The sequence below is a fragment of the Cupressus sempervirens genome, chromosome 3 (assembly GCF_028749045.1).
Source record: "Cupressus sempervirens isolate cs-2001-9-10 chromosome 3, ASM2874904v1, whole genome shotgun sequence".
In the NCBI taxonomy this organism is placed as follows: Eukaryota; Viridiplantae; Streptophyta; class Pinopsida; order Cupressales; family Cupressaceae; genus Cupressus; species Cupressus sempervirens.
In genome coordinates this window covers 947,135,919-947,153,486 of record NC_143120.1, presented here as the reverse complement: position 1 = coordinate 947,153,486, position 17,568 = coordinate 947,135,919, and positions in this window count along the sequence as shown.

Here is a 17,568-nt window from a genome sequence, read left to right as displayed (position 1 = left end):
TTGTGACATCTCAAAGAAGACAGAACCACCTAGCATGTGGCCAAAAAGCGCTTCCCTGCAATGTTAGGAAATCTAACAGAACTCAAAATGCAAAAAATTGGGCACCAATAGAATTGCTAGCTCAGCCAGTAGCTCTCCCCCCTGCGGCCCACAAGAACAACAAGGACCCATTGATCCACATGTCGCAAAGGGGCTTCCCCGCATTACGTAAAGGTAGTGCATTTGAAGAATGCGAGAAAGCAACCACTATGGATCTATGCAAGATTTGACAGTGCAAAAAGTTACAGGCCAGTAGAAACATATTTAGGAAATAAAGAAATACCATAAGGTTTTAATCATTTTATTTTTTGATATTTCCATGCCATTAAATCATACTAAAATATGGAAGATGACCATTTGGATGGCTCAAGTGTTTGAATACAAATTTTGGCAAGAAGAAAAATAGGTAGTAGGCATCCTTTGGGATCCAAGGAAGGTTAATATTAGAATTCTCAATAGTTCAAACAATTGGATAAGTGGTAAAGTTCAAAGTCTAAATTCAGATCTTAACTTCATAGTCATAAATGTGTATGGTCCAATTAACAATACTAATAAAAAATTAGTCTGGAATGAAATTGGTCAATTCTTGGATAGTCAAAAAAATGAATTCTTTATATTAGGAGGTGACTTTAATACTATTTTAGATATTAATGAAAAGGTAGGAGGCACTCAGGTGCTATCACAAACATCTAGAGACTTTAAAGAATGGTGTGCTTTGCATAATTTAATTGATACTCCTATCAATAATGGCATTTATATGTGGAACAATAAGAGAAAGGACTTTTCTTACATCACAAAAAAACTTGACAGATTTACGATAAAAGGTGAGCTGGACATCAACAATTTAAATATTCAGTCTTCAATTTTACCTTTAGTTGGATCTGATCACTTCCCTGTCATATTCGAATTCATTGAGCCCCTCAAACCAGCTAGAACCCATTCAAGTGTGAGAAAATGTGGTTCCTAGACCCAAACTTTCTTAATAACATCAAACTTTAGTGGACACAAGATAGCTGTGAAGGGTCTAAAATGTTTGTCTTCATTAATAAATTAAAGATGCTCAAGGAACATACCCTTAGGTGGAATAGAGAACACTTTAACAACATCTTCAAAGAAAAGTTGGACATAGAAAACAAACTTAAGAAACTAAACTCAGTAGTTATTAGCAAGGGTATGGATAACAGGAGCTATAATCTTGAAAAGGAACTACGAGCTAAGCAAGAAACTATACTCTCCAAAGAAGAAATTTTTTGGAGACAGAAATCCAAAGAAAGATGGCTGGTAGAAGGTGGTCATAACACAAAAAATTTTCACAACTCCACCTTATACAACAGAGCTAAGAGCAAAATCACGCGCATAAAAAATCAGCAAGAAATTTTAACTGAAAAACTAAGAGAAATAGCAGACACCTTTATTAAATACTTCCAGGATATATTGAATAACTGCAAAGGCTCAAATTATACTACACAATCTAGTCTTCTGAAAGTTATCCCTAAAGTTGTTACTCAAGAAGATAATAAAAACCTAATCAAACCCATCACTTTAGAAGAAGTTAAGAAAGTGGTCTTCGATATGAATCTGGATAAATCTTTGGGACCAGACGGATTCCTGGCTTTCTTCTTCCAAAAGTGTTGGGACATTATAGGCACTGACCTTTGGAAAGCGATCGAAGCCTCCAGAAATGGAGGCTCTCTTCTTACTGAAATTAACCACTCTTTTATCACTTTGATTCCAAAGAATTATGATCCTGAATCGCCAAGAGATTATAGACCGATAGCCTTGTGCAATACAATTTATAAAATATTTTCCAAAGTTCTAGCTAACAGGCTGAAAGAGATCCTCCCCAAGATTATCTCTGAGGAACAAACTAGTTTCATGCCGGGTAGATCCATTCTTGATGGCATTATCACCATTCAAGAGACTATCCACTCTACATGTCTTAATAAGGAAGCTTGTATGCTCATGAAATTGGATATCCAAAAAGCATATGATATGGTTGATTGAAGGTTTTTATGCAAGACACTAGAAGCATTTAGATTCTCTCATCAATGGATTAATCTAATTTTCAAATTTATCTCAACACCTAAAATCTCAGTTCTCATCAATAGTACGCTAGAAGGTTTTTTTGATATATTGAGAGGCATCTGGAAGGGGGACCCTTTATCCCCTTCTCTTTTCATCATCATGGTAGAAGCCTTTGGGAGAGTCGTGATGGAAGCATATAATAATCAAAGAATTTCAAGTATTATTGTCTCTAAAAATCTGCCTAACATAACCCACCAGCAATTTGCTGATGACACTATTCTTCCTGGGAAGAGTACGATTTTAGAAGCTTGCTCTCTCAAAAGCATTATCAGTACATAAATGGAAGCCTCAGGAAAAAAGGTTAATGATCTTAAGTCTGAATTTTTCTTCATAAACACTAAGCCAGAAATGGAATAGCAAATTTGTAGGATTATGGGTTTTAAGAAAGGATCCTTTCCTTGCAAATATCTTGGTATAGCTCTAGAGAAAGGTTTAAAATCAGGAAAGGTTTGGGACAACACTCTAGAAAAATTGGATTCTAAGCTATGTTCTTGGAAGGATAGATGGCTCACTAAGGCTGGGAAATGCACTAAGATCCGTGCAGTCCTATCAGTCATTCCGACTTACCCACTCTCGTGTCTTCCTCTTTCTAAGTAGAATCTTAAAAAATTTGAATCCAAGATGAGGAATTTTCTATGGAACGACTGGGATGATGACAATAAATTGGCTCTCATCAAGTGGGAAAGCATTTGTAAACCTAAAGTATTAAGAGGTTTAGGGATTATAAACTTACAGTGGCAAAATGAAGCCCTATTGGCAAAGCTTATTTGGTGCCTCTACAATGAGAGTAATTGTAAATGGGCTAAGATTCTCTATAATAAATATCTAACTGCGGACGATCCGCTTTCGATCTTCAGAATTATCTCTCCTCCTAAAGGTTTAGAATGTTGGAACTTTATGATTAAATGTTGCAATTTGATTTGTAAATACCTAACATGGGATGTTGGGTCTGGTGATGAGGCCCTATTTTGGGAAGATTCATGGGGTGGTAAACCTCCACTTGCTTCCTACAATGTTCCTCTGACTCTCAAAAATAGATTAACTGATATGTGGGGTAACAAAGTCACGGATTATAAAACTCTGATGGATTCAGAAGGTTCTCCAGTATGGACTTGGAAATCTCTCAAAGGCTTGGGTTTTGATGATGAGTTAATTAATTATTTTGAGAAGATTTTGGAAGATAGGGAACTTAAGCAATCTAACAAAAGAGACAGTTTAATTTGGGCTGCATCTAATGATGGGAAATATAATGTCAAAAGTGGTTATAGGGCCATCCTAGAAGCTCATAGACCGAAAGCAGTGGATATCCCATTAAAGCTCTATTGGGATTCCTCTTGCCTTTCAAAAGTTGGTTTCTTTCTATGGCTAGCTATACAAAATAGGATTCTATCTATGGACAGATTAAACATTATTGGCATTCAGGGCCCCTCTAGGTGTGTCCTTTGTCAACAAAGCACTGAAAATGAAAATCATCTTTTATATCATTGCCCCTACTCCTAAAGTTGTTGGGAGTGGCTTAGGCAAATGTTGGGATGGTCTTCCCCCTTCCCAAAATCTTTGACTAATTTGCTTATGGGATGGCCCTTGAATATTATCAAAGGTGTTTATAGTAAATTTTGGAATATCTCCCCTTCTATCCTGATCTGGGAAATTTGGAAGGAAAGGAATCGTCGTATCTTTTGCAATTTGGAACTCAAACTTGAAGATCTTATATCCAAGATAGAAGCTAGTATTGTAGAAACAATCAAATCATATTTAAGGAATTCGCGACAAGAGGAAGGTCAATAGAGAAGCTAGGTGAAATTGTAAATGGGAGCCACCACCTATTGGTTGGGTCAAACTAAATTTCAATGAATCAGCTCGGGGTAATCCAGGTATAGCCGGTATTGGATGCATAATTCACAATGAGGATGGGCTTTGGATTTATAAGAAAGCAATGTCAATTCACCCTACCTCTAATAATCTAGCAGAACTTGAGGTTCTATGTCAAGGGATCAAGTTATGTCATAAGCTTAACCTACCTAAAGTCATCATTGAAGGCGATTCTCAAATTATTGTAAACGCTATTAGAAAAAGGTCAACTCCTAATTGGGTCCTTAAATCTCAATTAGAAGTGGTCCTATCCCTAATATATAAGCTAGATGATTATATGATCTGTCATATTTATAGGGCAGTTAATCAACTCGCAGATCAATTAGCGAATGCGAGGGCAGATGGAGTTAATTCTTTATTATTAAATGATGGTTACTCTCTTTCTCTTTGAATTTCCAATTATCCTATACTCTACTCCTTTTCTTAGTTTATTTAGTAGTTTCTTAGTTTGATTTTTTTTCTTTTATGTCATTTCATGTGCATTTGCTTGGTCTTTCATATATCATTCCTAAGTCTTATGGTATCCATATAGGCTCACCTTCGGCTTATCATATGTGCATCTTTATTCAAGTTGAATGGTATAGGTACCATTTGCATCATTCCTATGTCAGCCACATTTTTTAGATTGCCCAGAGTTTTATGTAACCATGCCCTCTATTATGGTGTATCACGAGCTTTGGTACTTCGCATCTAATTGTAATCTGTTGTCCTACTTTTCGATTGGAGTCTGTAGTTTACATGATCAAGTCCAAAAGTTTCCTTGTGTTATTTCTGGGCATTATCTTCTAGGTCTTTCATTATCTTTGCCACCACTGAGTATGGATTCCCATGTTGCACTTTTCCACGCCTCTGAGAATCACACTGTGACCTTCTGTGGGTCGGTGAAACCAGAGAGGTGGAACTAGATTTTACACCCAGTGGATGATATGTCTCGATTTACGATTAACAAAGCCCTAGGTGAGGGAGTATTTGACTACCAATATACATGGAGAACAAATAGTGACATTATCGGGTCGTTTATTGGTTGCTTGGTAAGAGCCAAAGTGGAAGCAGATGACATTGTAAGGCTTTGTCGTGATCAATTTGTCCCTAGTTGGAGAAAGGGATTAGAATAGGTGGTATATAGTATAGATAGTAAATTTAGGATTCCCTTTCTTGAAAAGTACATGAATATTCTGTACGGCCCATTTTCCGTTGCACCAAAAGCCATGACTGTTAGTGAACATGGAACACCACATAATTAACCACCTATGGGCAGGGGAGCGCGTCGCATCACCCAACAATCTCCCCCTCGATGCACATACCAGGTGCTTACGCAGGTCGGGAAGGCACTAGGGAGATTTGAACCCATGACCAAGCCAAAACCAGGCTCTGATACCAATTGTAAGGCCCATTTGCCATTGCACCAAAAGCCATGAATGTTAGTGAACATGGAACACCACATAATTAACCACCTGTGGGCAGGGGAGTGCATCGCATCACCCAACATCTTCCTTTGTGCCACTCAGACTTAGTCTTCACTCCTCCTCGTCAATCCTTGGTCATTCGAGAGAACCTAGCATTCTATCGTGAATGGCCTGAAATGGAGGCCAGTTTGCACTTTCTTCTTCACTAGTAGGGGATCATAGCTGAAGAAAATATGGAGTGGCTCTTCAATTATCTTTACCTCTTTAATGCCTACATTCATTCGAGGGTGACATTTGACAATTTGGATGATCTGGATTTCTGCACCCCAAATGCAAAAAAGACCAGTAGAGGGAAATTTGACTTTGAGGTCCCTCCCAGTTACCAGGTGGAGCAGTTCAGTGATATCACAGATGTAATCATGGTCTACTAGAAGGAAGGTAGAGTTTCAGCTTGAAATTGATAGCCCCTTCGGGTCAAAATTAGTATCTTAGGGTTCCATGGTTTATACATATATAGTAGTTTTGTTAGTATGCTTAATTATCCTCTATTTTAGACTCCCGGCTTGATACATATGTATAATTTCTGTAAAGCGTTGTTTCAATCTCCAAGACTTAACTTTTTTGATTATGTGGACAATTCAGATTTTATATATAATATATGGTAATCAACTATAATCTCTTTAATTCATGGTCTCTGATGGATAATGCTTTACTTTGAGTGTTTGATTCTTACCCTCATATTCCTAATTAGGGTTTCTTGCTGGGATAGTTCCTTTTTGGCTGAGATTAAGTTTTGGGTTTTAAGCATTAGTTTAGGTTTTGATTGGTTTCTTAATTTGGGATGCTATTTTGATTTGGTATGTTGAATTCGTGCTATTATGGCTTCTGTATATGATAATCGTATGCATTTTTCATCAATCTATTGAAACCCTTAGATTTTAAAAACATGTAAATTAAAACTTTATAAATACTCTGTTTATTTATAGCTAAGTTTAATTAATTTATGTTTGAGGAGTTGGATTTTAGCCTAGTTCTGGTTAAGGATCGATAACACCATTGAGGAGGATTTTACAGTTTCTTGGAGGGCAGTTTAGTTTTTGCTCTTAGTGGTATCTCAATCTTATCTAAATTCACTTTTGGCTTTCCCTCTTAAGGAAATTTTTCTGGTTTTTTCAATATGGACATGTATTCTAAAAGAAGTGACCTGTAGGGAGCATGAATCAACAAGAAAACATTAGTTTTAAATCAAACATGTATCAAATACTCATCAAAATGAAAGAAACTTAACTAATGCTTGCTTGAGTTTTGGCAGCCAACAAACCAAATCCTCAAGCAACCTCAAACAGCTCAACAAAGGCACCCATGAGAGGCCTTGTTGGTGTGTTAAGATTGGAGGTATGTTTGGTGTGCTCTCTCAAACACAACTAAAGTTTGAATCTCTTGAATGTGGAAGTGAAAATGTGAGTGATAATGAAACTATGAAACCTAAGCTATATGAAATGGAGAATACCTCAAACAATGGCTATGGAGAAAGCCATGTTCAAAGGCATTCAAGGTGAAGATGTGAAATGCGACACAAGAAACTACACTAATATGCAAGCTACACCAACATGCAAATAAAATGGGGATGCAAATGCATAAGCAAACTAGACTAATAATGCAACTACAATCTAAAAACCAGCTACCAAGAGTTAGTATGTAATCTAGAAATCACTATGAAAGCTCTAGCATGAAAACTCAAAGCTCAAAATGATATGATAACAATGCAATTATGGGAGATGAAAATGCTTGAGACAAGGGCTCTATTTATAGGCTTGAGGGAGACCCTAGGTGAGTTGGCATCTATGTGGCATCACATAGTGCCACAAGGAGACACATAAGCAAGCCATGCAAGTTGTCAACATTTCAAAGTTTCCTCACACATGTGTGAGAAAATTTGGAGAGAAGAGTGGGGGACAAAGCTTGCAAGAGGGAGTGGTCTCACACATGTGTGAGCACACACTTAGGCTTAAGAAGGTATTAGCAAGATGATTAAGGTAATTAAGTGGGATTAAAAGGTGCATAGGTTTAGGAGGATGAAAGTGATGGGTGTAGACTAGGTTTTAGGCTAGTTTTAAGATTAAATTAAATAAGATTTAATTTAATCATAGGTTTAGAGGAATTAATGAGATGGAGGAATTTAAATAAATATAATTTAAAGGGGATTTATGGGGAATCATGTATTAAATAAATTTAACACACTAAGGATGGAAGTATTTAAATCAAATTTAAATACCTTAGAAAAGTGAACCCACTTAATTGAATTAATTTAATTAAATAGGTAGAAGAATATGACAAATATAATTAATTAATAAATAAATAATTATAATGTCAAGGGCAATATTAAATAAATTAATATAGTCCTTTGGGATGATTTTAAGCGTCTACATTTTGTCACTCTTTGATGTGATGTCGGGACGACATCATATCAAAAAAAAGAAAATATAGGTTGCCCCAGAGAAGGTAGGAGTCTAGGAGTGATGACAGAGGAGGAGGGTGCCCCCTCAAGGAAATGGGGTGAAAAAAGAATTTTTTTTTGCCCCATTTTCTCGAAAATAGACATGAGAAGGAAAAGGGAAGGAAAAAGGCTTAAAAAGAAGGCCTTACATGACTTTTTGGTAAGCTTAGAATGAAGCAAGGTGAATTGGATAATGATTAATCTAAATGCATCTTAACTACATGAATGCATGAGATTCAGTTGTGTTCATATGGGAGTTTGATATTGCAAGAGGAGTTATGCATCAAATGCTATAGTAGTGTAGATGACAAGATTATTTTGCATGGACTGGACTCTCAACACAATAAAGGTAGGTTTCAGAGTCATGATGGAACAAATGACATATACACACTGGAGAGGTCTAGGCACACCCAAAGTCTTGTTAGGGATCTTGGTGGAAAGTGTGCTAACCCGTTGCCCTAGTGAGCAATGCATAACCATAACTTGAAAACTGACAAAGATGTGTTAAAGAATCATGAAAATAGATCATATCGCAAAATGACATGTGTAATCAGGTTAAGCCATTCAAATGATACCAAGATATTGAAGATCGAGGCACATATGGGGAGGCTATCACTGACACACAAAGATAAAATCACCAAAAGACCTTATGACCAAGTAGTCATTTAGTCCACAGTTCTTGCCATGAACTTGATTTTGATGATGAAATTTGTTAAGCCTATGTAGGAAGGATTCATCCTGTAAGGCAAAAATTGATTGTTTGATTGAATTGTATTGAAATGTTTGTGATTGTTCACTGACAATAGTGTGAAAGGAACAATGTTCTTAAATCATTTAGTCTTAGTGTGAATTTGTGTAAGTTTGTTTGCAATCACTATTTGATAAGCTCAGTTTGATGGATTAAAGCTCAGAGTCATGAGATAAATAGAAGAATTTGGATAAGATATGATAAGATAATGGATGAATTGAATTAGAATGAAAGGGGAATGTGAGAGAGAAAGTGATAAATGTTCTATAGAGGAAAGTTTGTTTAATGGAAGACTAGAAAGTTGATCAAGGTACATGCAAATAAATGGAAAAATGAAGCAATTGATTATGGAAATCATTTGAATGAAATGATTAGAAGAAGGGAATATGATTAGATTAGAGGAGAAATGAATTGATTGAATGGATTGGAAGAAGTAAAAAATGATGGAAGGTGGAATGGATTAGAACCAATGACAAGGGATAACAAAGGGATGGTGAATGGAGGAAAAGCAACGTGAGTTGGTGGATGAAAGGAATGGTGAAAGGATATGAGGGAAAATGCGGAGCCAAGGACCATGTTTTGAAGGAGTTCAAATGCCCCATACCAAGGATAGGAAAATGGAAGAAAACATGGTGGAAAAGGATGCATGAAAATGGAAAGATTGTATGAAGTCTAACATATGGAGGAAGAGAAGGCATGTGTTCTTCCAAAGCATGCATGAACATTTTGTTATTGTGCATCTAGTAGTGATCACAAGCATGGGTATGAAAGAGGAATGAATAAGGGATATGGGAGGGAGGGTATAAAAAAGAGATGCAGATATGAAGGGTATGGATGAAATGTGGGATATGAAGTAGATGAAATGGCAGGGATAACCAAGATCAAGGACATATGAAAGGGGGATGAAAATGTGTAGGTGTATGGATTGAAAATGGATGAACATGATAAGGATTATGGGATGCAAGCTATGGACTTCATGCCAAGAACAAATATGTGGAAGAATTATGGAAGTATATAGGATAATGTATGGATAACAAGGAAGGGACATGGAAAGTGCATATGGATGGATGAAAGGAAAGTGAAAGTCAAGATCAAAGATGGAAAAGGATAATGAACAGTAGATGGAAGTATGGAAGATATGGATGGAAGTGTGGTATGGATAGAACTTGCCCCCAGTGTAGAGTGCAAGTGGAAGAGGAAAAGTGAATGGATGGAGAAGTGGAATTGGAAGGTAATAGATACATGATAGGAAAATGAAGTGGAGTTAGTGAATGGATGGATAAGTGAAGTTGGAAGTGTAGACACCTAAATCTGATTACATCAATAAGTAATCATATTTAGTCATCTCCTAGGACATTATTGATTAACCATTAACTATTTAATTAATTAATCATCATCCCCTAGTTAATTAATTAATTTAATTAACTATAGTCCAATTGATAAAATCAAATGATCACCCAAAATCAATTTATCAATTAAATCCCAATTCCTCTTTTAAATTGAATAAATCATCAAATCTATTCAATTTATTTCCATACTCTCATTTTATTGAATAAAACATTTAATAAAATATCTAAAATCCTAAAAACCTTTCCTAAACCCTATCCTAACCCCTAATCTAACCCATCCCATCAAAGCTAAATCACTTACCCCCTAACCTCCCTTCTAAGCTAATCCTAAATCCCTCTTCTAATCATGTGCATAATCATAAGCATGGGTTAAGACTTGCTAACCCAAACCAAAGTCAACAAATATCTTCTCCCCTCACCCTCCAACATTTATGACTCTTACACCTCTCCCATCCTCTCTTACATCTCTTACATGACTCTTACATACTCAACCACCCTCATCAAAGCCTTTCACCAACCCATTTCCCATCCTCTCACATGAATCCTCCTTGTGACACGTGTCACCTCCCCATTGGTGCTAAACAAGCACAATCTTTGTGCTCCTTTTTGAGTGCATCCTGACCCTCCTTCACCATCTCATCATCTTTACATCTTGACCATCCATCTCTCTACCCCTTGGCCTATAAATGGAACCCTCTCCCTTCACACAATGATCCACCTTTCATGTAAAGTTATAATGCTATTTTGAGAGCTCATAAACTACTAAAATACCATTATAATGTTGGAATCACTCCATGAATCCATTGTTGAAACCTTGCTTCATTCACTCCATCCATCCATATAAAGCTTGAGCATATCTTGTGAGCATACACATCATAAATCAGGGTCAAATCCATTGCATCGTGATGTTATACCATTAGGAGCCTGCCATTCTTGGTTTTCTTCCTTTTGTGGTGATAACAATTGGTCCTATCTTAGGTGTTTGCTTGTTTGGTTTTGTTAATGCTTCCATTTAATAGTTAGTATTCATATTACAACACTAAACTAGGTGATACATTTTGGCACGCCCAATGGGACCCCACATTTGGGTCAATCTAATCAATTTTTGGATTTATTTGTGTTAACTAACCAAAATAACCTTGTTTGCTTGTGTGTTTTTGTGATAAGTTTATTGATTTTGTTGCAGGTACATAGGTCATCCTTTGGAAATTGCACTCCCAAAAATCTAATCGTTTTGGATTTTTGAACACTTAAAAACCAACTTATTTTTTCATCCCGCGACCATGGCAACGCAATCTCGCTACCATGGGAACGCGGCTATTCGTCGATGAGAACACAAACCCACGACTGCGAGTTCGCAGTTCATCCCCAACTAGTTGCTGCCACGTGTTACATAACAGTCTTGCATCCCTATCAGTTCTTCTTTTGCGGGAACGCTATAATCACCTGCGGGATCACTTATATTTGCTTGCGGGAATGCGACCTTCAACCAGTCAAATTTTCAATATCATTCTTATCGTTGACCCCTCAAACCCACCGAAGAATTCCCCTACGGGAATGCTAATGAGTTTGCCTGCAAAATCACTTGCTCGCAAGATCGCATTGTGCTATTTGAACCCGCAGCCTAAATTTTCATAATTTTTCACCAGTTTTTGTCCCTCGTTCCGATGAGCTTTTCTTGCATTCTCGCACATGCAAAATCGCTACCCAAACCTGCAAGTTCGCACTGTTAGCTGATTTGCTCATAATTCTGACAGTTTTCTATGCAGGTTTTTAAGCTAGCTAGTTTTCTGCAGGTTTTATTATCATAATTTTAAGCTCATAATCAAATCATTATCATATTTTTTATTTTATTTTTTAAAGAGTATAAATCAAAATTTGACTTTTAGTGGTTCCGTAGGATATGGACTATTTTGAGTTGATTTACGCATATCAAAAATAACAAAAAAAGTTAAAAATATTTTTCCCATAGTTAAGCTTTGATTTTGGAGATTTTTGGGTGACTAATCAAATTGATTTTTTGTAGCATTGCAGGTTGGAGCATCTTACAAACCTAATCATGTTTTTTGTAGGTTTTTCTTAGAATGAACTTGCATGTTTAAACACATCTCTCATTGAATAAATTTCGCTTAAATCAATCTTGAATGTCATGGACTAAAATCAACTTTTTATTGGAATGCATGCTTAAAACAAAAAACACAATCTTGAATGCCAAAGATCAAATCATCATTGCAATGCCTCACACTTCAAATTTGGGCATAAAACACTTTAACTCAATCTTGAATGCCTAAACATCAATGAACATTGCAAATTAACACACTTGAATGCTCTAAAAAGTAGAACGTTCTTATCCTTTTCAAAGCTTTCACGCTCGAATTTATTTATGTTGGTGAACTTCAATTTCCATTATGCTGATGATGCTATCAAGTTGGAATGAACATTGTATGTCATAAACATGAGTGTCTTCAATCATAGCTTACAAAACCTAAATCATCAAATAGAAAAGAACGAGTGTTTTTTAAACCCAAGATCACTTATGTGATATTGTTTTACACTTTTTAGGAGGTTTGCTTGGGGATTTCATCACCCCTTGGGATGACCTCAACTCTAGTGTTCTGGCAGAGTATAAATATCGGGAGGTGAATCGAAAGACACCTCTCTTGGAAGCATAATCTTGTCACTCTTGGCTAAGCCCCAAAGAACTTTATACCTTTGGAAAGTGAAGGTGGAGATTTGGGTTACTGTCTCCTCCTGACTGTGTGGCATTATTTTCTTTCATCTACAGATTTGGGCCTCACGTACCTTGCATATATTGAGGACACCTCTAGCTAATCTCGTATATCCTAGCAAACATCTTATAGGGCTGTTGGTGTGTTTGATGTGCTTGCATGTTCAAAACTCTCCCCATATTCCAGAATAAATCAAACCTTTTTGCTAAAGAGATCACTTATCTATCCTTTGAAATGGTTGTTAGCAAGTCCATTCGCAACAACCCAACAATTGGTCAATGCTTCAACCCAAATGAAAGGTAGACTTAGCGTAGTCACTACCTCATCCAAGATTCCAAGCTTTCCTCTAGTACCATCATTCCTAAGGTCTTCCATAAAGTCTTCCTTTTCTCTCCATGTCTTAAATAGTAACATTTCATCCCCACCCAACTCATCATCACAACATGATGTCACAATCCTATTCCAATGAGTTTGGTCATCCCACCTTTTCTCCTACTCCATCCTATTCCAATGATGATGAAGATCTTGTCGACTATGATGGGTATATAGAAAGCCTTAGAGATATTACTCCCAACATCCAACAAAATCCAATCATTCCTCCAAACTGCTCCATCATTCCTCCGTGCATACCCACTAGTACTCCTTACCATGCCTTTGATAAGGGAAATCCATTATTATCCTCATCCTCACCACCTTCCTATATTGTGCCTACTTATTCCTCTTATACATCAGTTATACCTCCATCTTCCTCCACCTACCTTTCTCAGTCTCTACCATTCCAAAACAATTCTAGTAGCTACATCCCTATTCCAAATCCCTTTCCAAATCCTCCAACTAATCCTAGTCATACAACACATCACCCCAATCCCCTTACTCCTCCTAGTCCAACTCACTCGTCTCTCCAAGGCATTTCACAAGTAAACCTAAAGTAAATCCATCTCCCACACCCATCACTCCTCTTACATCGTCCTATCGCTACCATCCCTATCTCATCCACCCTACTTATCAAAACCCTTCCATCCCTTACTTCCCATCCATCAAATCCCTCCAAATCCCATCTACATCTTGTCCTCCTAGCATTACCCAAATCCCATGTACTAAACCTCATGAGCCCATCCCCCATCAACCCATCCCCATTGAAGAATCTCCCACCCCTCCATATACCTCACTTAAAGAAACCCTCCATACTTCTCCTATCACACCATCCACTCCCGTCCATTCTTGTCATGATCTTGTCCAAACACATGTTGAAATATCCCCTGAGACAAAAGAAGATCCCACCATCCCACTTATTCGCCTACATGATCCACTTTTCCCATCCCCTCCATCTCTGAATCCTACCATCTTACCTACTCCATCTCAAGATCCCTTTCCATCAACCCATCCCTATCAAGATCCTATCCTTCCATCTCCTCTGCTTCATGCTCATATGTACCCTATCATCCATGATGATAGATCCATCAAAGAAGAACTAGCTATCATATCTGAAGATTTGACCCCTTCAGCTAGTAATGGACTCACATCTTGTGTTCCAAATAATGAACATCATATTGAAAAAATAAATAAAAGTATATCTCTCGATGTTGGTATCCCTCCCACCCCTTCAAGGTCCCAAGTCCTTCCATCTTCAACCCAAAGTTCCCTACCATCCCTATCTCATCCACCCTACTTATCAAACCCCTTCCATCCCTTACTTCCCATCCATCAAATCCCTCCAAATCCCATCTACATCTTGTTCTCCTAGCATTACCCAAATCTCATGTACTAAACCTCACAAGCCCATCCCCCATCAACCCATCCCCATTGAAGAATCTCCCACCCCTCCATATATCTCACTTAAAGAAACCCTCCATACTTCTCCTATCACACCATCCACTCCCATCCATTCCTATCACGATCTTGTCCAAACACATGTTAAAATATCCCCTGAGACAAAAGAAGATCCCACCATCCCACTTATTCGCCTACATGATCCACTTTTACCATCCCCTCCATCTCTGAATCCTACCATCTTACCTACTCCATCTCAAGATCCCTTTCCATCAACGCATCCCTATAAAGATCCTATCCTTCCATCTCCTTTGCTTCATGCTCATATGTACCCTATCATCCATGATGATAGATCCATCGAAGAAGAACTAGCTATCATATCCGAAGATTTGACCCCTTCAGCTAGTAATGGACTCACATCTTGTGTTCCAAATAATGAACATCATATTGAAAAAATAAATAAAAGTATGTCTCTTGATGTTGGTATCCCTCCCACCCCTTCAAGGTCCCAAGTCCTTCCATCTTTAGCCCAAAGTTCCCATCCATCTTATTCTCCATCTATTTTGGGCCTTTATCCTATTACTTCTTTTCAACCATCCATTTTGGGTCCATGTATCCCTTATCTAAATCCCACACCCTTTCCATCCATTTTGGGTTTGTATATACCTAATATGAATCCTTTATCTCCTCCATCTATCTTGGGACCTACTCCTTTCTTGTTTCCATCTGTTTTAGGCCCATACCCTTCATTATCTCCATCCATTTTGGGCAATTATATGCCTCCATATCCTGTATTCCAATCCATCCTTCCATCCCCTCCAATCCACAAGCTAGATCATCAAAGGCACTCATCCTTGAATCCCTTCCAACCTTCAGACCCTATCACTCCATCCATAATCCCTCCATATCCCCCATGCTCTTGTTCCCATACCATGACTAATAAAAGCATATTGGATGTCAAAATAAAAAAGTACAAATCCAAAAATCCACAACATTCCAAGTCTTGACATGTCCCTTATAAAATACATGTTCCAAAAGAAAATCATTTGATCCAAATCAAAGAAAAAGTCACAAGGCCAGAAAGGCCCAAGCCGCCAAAGTCAAAAATCATGTGGATACCCAAGATACTCATAAAAGAAATGCATCTCAAAGAAAAATCTCACTTGGCATCCATTCATGCTACCTAAAAAGCCTCATCCATTCATCCTTTATCCAAATCTCCATACATACATCCTTCATCCCCCCAATCCCCTCTTTGTCCATATGCTTCTTATCCTAATTTTTTTCATCCTCCATCTTCCAACTTTACTTGTAGTCCTTATTTTTGTCTTCCTCCATTTTCTCCTTAACCTCATTCAATACCACCTTTCCTGCTACTTTATCACCTCTCAAGGTCTGTGCCAATGATGATCTTTCCAAATTCCTCATCCATTTACCCGCAAGCCTTATGTCTTCCCATCCCTTATCTCCCAACTCCCACCCACCATACCACCTATTTAATCTAATCTTTTTCTCCCCATTCTACCAACATCTGAGAATAAAATTGCATTGAAAAAATCAAATAAAAATAGAAATAAAAAAATCATCCACTGGTGAAAACTTGGCAATTCAAGCGCCATGGATAAGTACCATGATGAAAACTTAGCAAACAAGCATCATGCATAATCCCTCCATCCAAATGCTCTGCACACTTGGGGGAACTTTCCATCACCCACCATACCAATCTCATCCCACCCTTCCCACTACATCTTATCCCTTTCACCCACCCTCCTTCGAATCTTGATCCTAATAAAGCCCACCACTTAATCCATGCTTTTGGTCATCCTTTTGACATCCCTTTCCCATCCTAGTTTTTATCCACCTATCCTTTATCCACCCATTCTTTCATCCATATAAGCCCTCCATCATCCTCATCTGCTAAACATAATTATCCCCTATCTTCCCTGCTCGTCCACCCTTCTTATATTAGCTTCCCTCTACCTCATTTTCCTATTATCCTTCCAACCTCTATCATATCCCACATCCTCTTGAATAGCATATTATAACTGGGGGCACTATATTCCTTGGAGATCATGTCGTGTCCAACCTTCCATCCCCCCCATTCTAGCTCTATTTTCATCCCAAAATTGGTCATACCTTTTTCTCCTATCCTTTCACTTCTAACTATCTCTCCATCTTTCCATCACCTGGTACATCCCTTGTCATTAGTCTCTAACACTCGGCTATCCCCATATACCCCAATGACATCGATTCATATCCCAACGCTCCTAAAAATCTACCATCCACTACACCCTTCCATTGCACATCCAATCACCATCTTCTGCCCACCCTTGTCGCAAGCTTTGGTCGCACCCCCATCATCATCATTGGGATCCATCCTTCCCACGCATTATCTTTAGGTATATCGTTCCCTTATCCATATCAGCCTACCCACCATAAATCCATTTTCTCTCACTATCTCCTTATCCTGAACTTTTTTTACTCCCACTATCTTAAGCTTTTCACAAACTATATTCCCATCCCACGCTTTTCATCCCCTTTATCTCCTTATCCCATGCTTTTCCTCTCTCTCCTCATCCCAAATCTTTCATCAGCTATCTTCTCATCTTTATCTTTCCCATTGCTATCCTATCATATTGAGCTATGTGTACAGTAATCCCTTGTGAATACTTTGGTCTATCAGCTATATATTCTTTGCACATCATTTCTTCACCTAGGTACCATTGTATATCTCTCATCTCTTCGCATCAATTCATGCTTGATCAAAAAAATTTACAATTCTCTTGGTTAGGTGCTTTAGCAAATCTTTGTATGAGATCCCTTGTATCAAAATGTCATCCTAAACAGTCCTGATTGCCCAGCTCATCCTATTCCTCGATATTACTGATAGATCCTTGCAAGATGCATCCTTCCTCTCATCTGATCTTGGTCCGTCAATATCTAGTCCTACCGATTTCTTTGGCAAAAGGTTAACTTTTTTATGGATTTACATTTTCTTTTGATTTATTTTCTTTTCAGGATTTTAGACTTGGTTCTTAAAATATCTCTTCCACACAATTTGGGTTGTTCCCTC